This window comes from Vulpes lagopus, chromosome 8 (assembly GCF_018345385.1).
Source record: "Vulpes lagopus strain Blue_001 chromosome 8, ASM1834538v1, whole genome shotgun sequence".
Lineage (NCBI taxonomy): Eukaryota > Metazoa > Chordata > Mammalia > Carnivora > Canidae > Vulpes > Vulpes lagopus.
This window is the reverse complement of record NC_054831.1, coordinates 13,461,831-13,470,083: the sequence shown is the minus strand read 5'-3', so window position 1 is coordinate 13,470,083 and position 8,253 is coordinate 13,461,831.

Here is an 8,253-nt window from a genome sequence, read left to right as displayed (position 1 = left end):
GTCACTTAGGATAGTGTTTTTAAGATTCATTCGTATGGTAGTGTGTATGGTAAATTTTATGACATGTGGATTCTCTCAATAAAAAAAATGTACATAAAAGCCTTGGGACTTGGTTAAATAAAAAACCTTGCCCTGAGACAGGGGGCACCAACTGTATGAAAATATTTACTCAAAATTAATATAAAAGCATATAATTCTTAGCTTCTAGGTTTCCTCTAACTTTACCATTTGCCTTTTCCTCTACATATTAAAAATTGATTTTTCTACTACATCAACCTTGCAATACCGTCTCTTGAACACCTGCTGTTCATCTTCTTCTAGAGAAACTAGGTCATTAAAACCATCCTGAGGCAGAATAAGTTGTAGATCAAGGAACGTGTCCATTTGGAGTCGAGTGTTGGGCTTTGTATTTTTGATAAAACATGTGTGATGTGTGCCTTTCTTGGCTCAGTTTCTTCTGCCATAAATTGGGGACAATCATAGTCCTCCCAGAGGATGGCTGTGAGGTGTAAATGAGTGTTTAGAGCAGTGCAGAGAACACAGTATGTTTTTAAATGACAGAAATGATTATTCCTCTTACTGGTGCTGGCATTTATATCAGCTTTAAAGTCCAGTCATCCATGCTTATGAAATGAGAAGTTTTGCAGTAATGATTATAAATATTCAACAGAAGTGGAAAGGTCTCTATTAATTTCTACCTTATACATCAGAACTGCATATATGGCTAATGAGGTTCAGTTTTGGGTGTTTATTCGTGATGAGTGCTATGGTCATAGGGCTCATCAGGAGCAGAATGGTATTGAGCAAGGGGAGGCTATTGAATGAAAATAAAAGTAATTCAACTCAACTTTCATTTTCTACTAAGTATTGTTTGTGGTGAAGTGACAGTAAAGAGGTTGGGAAGAACTTGACATTCAGATTAATGTCATCAATAAGCAGAATTACCGAATTGCCTTAAAGCAGGAACAACTTGATACAGAAGCATACGAATCTAGATTCTTCTTCAGATTGGTAAACGGGTTGCTTGTATCTAATATTGAGATTATGAAAACAATAACATGGAAATTTTAATCACTTGAGATTTTCCAACTTTTTTTAAAGATTTGTATTAAAGATTTATGTGGGACTTGATCCTAGGACCCCAGGATCATGACCTGAACCAAAGGCAGATATTCAACCACTGAGCCACCCAGGCGTCCCTCCAACATTTTTAACTGAGAATTTAAACTACTGAATTTTTATCTATAAGGAGCTTACGTGTGCAATGGTTATCTAATATTTTATTTATTAGTAAATGTAATAAAATTGGAAGAGCAAATCAACACTGCTATTGACATCAAATGCATTCTGTATAAAAATACTCTTATATTTTTAGGTGAAGTTATGTATTTTTTAATAGTAGCATAATAGTAATAAGATATCTGAATAGGGAATATTTGGCTTACAAAGAGATTTTATATGCATGTACATGAATCTTAGCAGGACCCTGAATGCACATATTAATTTACAAAACTTTATTTTTTTATTTTTAAGATTTTCATTTATTTTTTTGAGAGAGGGAGAGCAAGCACACAAGCATGGGGGAGGGACAGAAGAACAAGTAGACTCCCTGTTGAGCAGAGGCTCTGACCCGGGACTTGATCTCAGGACCTTGAGATCATGACCTGAGCTAAAGGCATATGCTTAACCGACTGAGCCACCCAGGTGCCACAAAACCTAATTTATTTTTAAACATTTTAATTACCATGTTTAAAAATGTAATTGCTTCAGTAGAGCAACTGGAGAGGTGCTCCAGTTTACAAAAACTTATTAAGGGCTTTTGTAGACTAGAGACTGTTTGAGGTTCTTAATGTAGATTAAACAAAATACTGTAGGTAAGCATTCCTGGCTGCTGTGATCTGAATATTTATGTCCCCCTAAAATTCACTTGTCAACATCCTACCCTTAAGATGATGGAATTAGCAGATGGGGCCTTTGGAAGGTGGTTAGGTCGTGGGGGTAGAGCCCTCAGGATTGGGATGAGTGCCTTCCTAAAAGAGACTTCAGAGAGCTAGCTCTTACCTTCCACACTGTGAAGACACAGGAAAACGGCATTGTCCATGAGGAAGTGGGCTCTCACTAGATACCAAATCTGCTGGTGTATGATTTTGGACCCCCCAGCAGTGAAATGGTGCAGTGGTGGAGTACAGATGTGCAGCATATAGTCCCTGGAGGGCTCTGTGCTATACAAAACTTGCTCAAGGATAAGAACCAATCTGGGGTGGAGTACCTGGGTGGCACAGTTGATCAAGCGATGGATTCTGGATTTCAGCTTGGGATGTGATCTCAGGGTCCTGAGCTCAAACCCTCCGTTGTGCTCCTTGTGGATCGGGGAGTCTGCTTGAGGTTCTCTTTCTTGTCCCTGCCCACTTCCCACTGTGTTCTCTCTTTCTCAAAAAAATAAATAAAATCTTAAAAAACAACAACAATCTAGGCTACTGGTCTGAAAACGGATTCTGAGGCCTCTTCTCATCCCGACTGAATTAGACTTTCTAGGGGAATGCCTGGGAATCTGCATTTTTAGTAGCTGCATCAGTCTTATCTTATAAAGCAAACTCGAGAAACCTGAAACTACTAGGATAGGGTCATCTATCTTTCCAAAATCTGGGTCTCCATAAAATTACAGACATTGTACTATAATTTGAGAAAAATACCTAAGTTTAAAAAGTTTTCTTAGAAAAATCACCATGGAAAATGGACTCATTTCTTCCAGATGTTTTTTCAGCATTTTTAGAGAAATTCTTACCTGCATTTACCTAGGATGTAAAATTGCTATTTACACAGAACATCATAATGATCATTGCACATTCTCACATTTTCTTTTTCAAGAGAAAGATAGAATGAAAAATTAGATGGCTTGTATGTTTCTTTATTTTCCTGATTTTTTTTTACAACTTTGAGAATGATTGCATGAAATATGGGCAAATATAAAAAGTAATGTTCCCTAATGACTGAATCTTATTCTCATTTTTTCCCCACTACTGCCTGATGAGATGCAATTTTTGAAATGGTCCTTTGCAGAAGTTTCTTCGCCAGCTTTTGTTTTGGAGCAAAGAGATATAAATTACGGGACTGAATATTTCTAGGACATCCTTCCCCAGCATGCTCTCAGAAACAAATATAATTTTAATGGGTATCCATGGAGTTTTGTAGAACAAGATTTAATTTAAAAATATACCACGAAGGCCTGCTACAACCCATCATCCGGTTTTATTCTTAGTCTACTATTATAAATGAGGTTCTCGTATAAGCTGTAAAGTTATTTTTACCTTCTTATTTCTGGCCCCAGGATCTAATAACATCATTAAAAAGAAAAGCAAAAAAAAAAAAAACAAAACAAAAAAAAAACAAAAAGAAAAGAAAAGAAAAGACGCATCCACTAAAATATTGAAATTAAAAAGACTGATAACTCCAGATGTTGGTGAGGATAGAGAACAGATAGAATTTTTCATACACTGTTGGTGGGGATATATAACATGGAAGTCAATTTGAATAAAGGTCTGCAATTTTTGTAAAACTAAATGTACATTTACTATTTTACCTAGCATGCCTGGGTGCTTACATAGGAGAAGTGAAAAGATTTGTTTATAGTAGCTTTGCTCATAATAGCCCAAAATGTAAATAGTCCAGGTGATTATCAATGGGCGTGTAGAAAACAAACTATGGCCTATCTCTAAAGCAGAATACTATCCAGCACTAAAAAGGAACAAACTACTGAGTTATGAAAAAACTGAGTGAATCTTAAAAACGTTGTGCTAAATAAAAGAAGGCTTACCCAAAAGATAGCACACGATTCTATTTATGTGATGTTCTAAAATCAGCAAAACTAATTTGCAGATAAAAAAATTGGAACCTCAAGGGAGTTAGAGGGTGAGTACTGACAGGGAAGAAACATGAGGGAATCTTCTGGAGTGGTAGTAATGTTATATGTCTTGAGTGAGGGGTTATGTTACACGGGAGCAAACATTTGTCAGAAATGCATCAAAGAGTACACTTCAGATTGATGCATTTCACTTTATGTAAATTTCATTCCCCAAACCTATGAACAAATATTAAGTTCTAGTTAGTGATATTTTTTATTTTATTTTATTTTGTTTTTTAAATTATTTTTTCTTTTCTTTTTTTTTTTTTAGTTAGTGATATTTATGCTGAAGTTTGTAGAGGTGTTAAAAGTGATGATAGTAATTTACCTTAAAAATATATATATTTTTAAGATTTATTTATTCATGAGAGACAGAGAAAGAGAGAGGCAGAGACATAGGCAGAGGGAGAAACAGGCTCCATGCAGGGAGCCCGATGTAGGACTGATCCCGGATCCTGGGATCACGCCCTGAGCCAAAGGCAGATGCTCAACCACTGAGCCACCCAGGCGTCCCCTTAAAATATATTTTAAAAATGAGATGGATGTATAGATGGTTATAAGAAGGAACAGATGGCTAGATGTGTGCTAAGGCAAATATGGGAAATATTTGTTGCAGAGTCGAAGTAAGAGCGTGTGAGTGGCCTGCTATTTTTGTGTATATCATATTACATCTTCCTTTCTAGGACTCCTTGGAACCGTATGAAGTTCAAGGAATCCTTCTCAACCCTCTAAATTACCTGGGTTCTTTTCTTCTGTGAATCCTTTTATCAATATTATTTTTAAAAATTTTTCCTTCTCTGAATTCTTTTAATAAGTGTAGCAGACATCACAAATTTTTGATGCTTGATTATACAAGGTCATGCATTTTCTGGAATCATGTAAATAGCATTTATCACCTTGACTAAGACATAAACTTCTTGAGAGCAGACCAGTCTCATTGTTTTTCCACCTTTCCCGCCATGTCCCCTCTCCAGCTCTCACAGCACTTATGAGAGTATTGTCACATCAGGATAATGTTTGTCAGAATGGCTAAGCTTCAAGATACAGACAACTGTGGCTCTTTTATAATTTTCAGATGAGTCTGTAGTTTGTATTTTGGGGATGGCCTAGCCCTGGAGCACTGACTAATCTGTTTCCTGGATATATTCCAATTTCCATTTCATAGGCCTGAACATTTACTATTTACAGCTCAATAGTATCCATAGAGAAGAGAGGCTCTATGTGAGAGAGGAGCCAGATGAAATTTCTCCAGTGAACCAAACTCAACCTTATTGAGTTGCATTTTGAGCATTTGGCATGGTGGCTCTTCCCTTGGCAGTCTTCAGAGACTCTGAGACAGGAAAGTTAGTGAGACAAAATGACGTGCACATCAGGAGCTTATAGAATTCCTTATTAAACAAGCAAAAATAGATCAATAATCACAAAATTATCAGAGGTTGGTTTGCACCAAGATTGCCTGACGGAACACTGACATTGATCTTGCCTTTCCTCAGTGATTGATGATCCTATAGAGACATAATTAGGACAATATGAATAGCTAATATAGTCCTTGTTGTTAATTTCAAGAACTATGATCTCGAGGATTAGTGATTAGGAGTAATTAATCTATACCAAAAAAGGTATTGAAACCCCGAAGTATTTTGGGATTCACAAAATAAGGATGGGTTTAATGTTGTAAAATATTTTCTACTTTTTCTGTATTTGATTTTTATTGATTATATCAAGTCCTCACTTTTTTTTATCACGTTGTTTTTGAAAATAAATTTTGAAACATTAAATGAAAAAATTTGTTGTATTTTTGGAATGAGATCAAATTCTAATCTGAAATTCCCACCTACCTTAAGAGGTATCAGTTCAGTCAGCCTCTACAGGCACATCTTTCTATTTCACCTTTGGATCCCACCATTCTAACCTTTGAAATAATTACACTAGATCCTAAGAAACCTACTGGAATATTTAAAAATATTCCTTTTCTAAAAATTTATTTTCCTATAGTAAAAAACACGTAACATGAAATTTACCATTTTAACTATTTTAAGGTACAATTCAGTAATGTTAAGCATGTTCACATGGTTGTATAACCAAGCTCCAGAATTTTTTCATCTTGTAAAATCTCTTTACCCATTAAACAATAATTCCCTATTTCCCCCTCTCACAGTCCCTGGCAACCACCATTCTACTTTCTGTTTCTAGGAGTTGATTAGATACCTCATAAAAGTGGAATCATACAGTGTTTGTATTTTCGTGTCTGGCTTATTTCACTTAGTATAGTGTCCTGAAGGCTCATCCATGTCATGGCATGTGTCAGAAATGCTTTTCTATTTAAGGCTGGATAATAGTCTGGAGATACACATATATATCATATTAAAAAAAAACAACTATTCATCTGTTGATGGATCCTTGGATTGCTTCCAACTCTGGGCTATTGTGAATAGTGTGGCTATGACCATTGGTGGGCAAATATCTCTCTGCAATCCTGTTTGCAGTTCTTTTGGATACATACCGAGAAGTGGAAAAGTGAAATTGCTGGATCATATTGGTAATTCTATTTTTAATTTTTTTGAGGAACCACCATACTGTTTTCTATGACAGCTGCACATTTTTTATTCCTACCAACAATGTTCAAGGATTCTAATTTCTCTACACCCTTGTTAACACTTGTTATTTATTTTCTTAAGTTAGTCATCCTAATGGCTGTCAGGTATAAAACAATTATTTTTTAATGGGGAAAAATCACTCTCTCACCAAAGGAGTTGAAAATATTGAGGGTACAAAATGCAAATAAGATTCATTTCACATTACACTTGTTGTGGCCTATTGTTTCTCACATTATTCATGGATTTTTCTTTACGTTTCTGAAATTAGCCATATACCAAAATGAACCACCTATCTCAGTGTTGACAGAGCAGAATTTGAATATGAACTTTTGCTATCCCATTTTCCTTTTTTTTTTTTTAATTTTATTTATTTATTCATGACAAACACAGAGAGAGAGAAAGAGGCAGAGACACAGGCAGAGGGAGAAGCAGGCTCCATGCAGTGGAAGCCCAATGTGGGACTTGCCCGGGTCTCCAGGATCACAACCCAGGCTGAAGGCGGCGCTAAACCGCAGGGCCACCCAGGCTGCCTTCGCTATCCCATTTTCTATGGTGAATAAATGTCTATCAGAGAAACTGCTTTCTAAAATTTTGAAAAACTGACGATACAACTTGGTCTGTTGCTAAAGAGATAAGGTGAATTAAAGTTGGTCATTACCATGAACCTCAGAGTCCTCGTTGTGGATAAACCAAGGCTCTGTCTAGGTGAGAGGTTGTAGACCAGAGTACCTACAGGACCCAGGGAGGCCTGCCTTGCTAACGGGGGAAGCAGGCTGGTTGTAAAACAGTAGTGAGTGGGGTGTCTGTGTCACACTGGGGAGGAGGAGTCCCTACTCCTTCAAAAGGAGGAAGCCAGTACTCAGTACGCAACATGCCATGATGGAACATAAACTTTTGTCCACATAGTATATGGCTAGATCTCCAAACTTGTCAAGAAAAGTTGAAAAATTTTAAATATGGCAATTAATTAATTAATTAATTATTTTAAGTAACTGTATTTTTAATCTTCTTTATCTATTTTACCCACTCCCCACTCCCCCACTTCCTTTCTGGCAACTACCAGTTTGTTCTCTGTCTCCATAGTTAAGAGTCTGTTTTTTGTTTGTTTTTTTTTCTTCCTTTGTTCATTTATTGTTTCTTAAATTTTATATACAAATGAAGTCATACAGTCTTGGTCTTTGTCTTTCTCTGATTGACTTCTTTCACTTAGCATTATACCCTCTAGTATCCATGTTGCTGCAAATCGCAAAATTTCATTCATTTTATGCCTGAGTAATATTCCATCATATATATACACCACGTCTTCTTTATTTATCTATAGAGAGATACTTAGATTGTTTCCACATCTTGGCCTTTGTTAATAATGCAGCAATAAATATAGAGCTGCACGTACTTTTTCAAATTAATGTTTCTGTTTTCTTTGGGCATAAATTCAGTAGTGGAATTACTGGATCATATGGTAATTCTATTTTTAATTTTTGGAGGAAATTCTATACTGTCTTCCACATTGATTGCATCAGTAATACAACAATAATTTTAATTAAAAATTAATTTGCCTGCTGTGCAGGGCAAATAAAGCACATTTCTAGGTGGGGGATGTGGCCCATTGTCTGGTGGTTTGCAGTATGTGGGTTAAACGTTCTCTAAGGTTCTTCAAGTCCTAAAATTCTTTGATTTCCAAATTTCAAGAACGTAGTAAAAGTAGCAGCGATAACCAGGGTCTGTGACTTTATTTTGTATCTTGGATCATTCAAA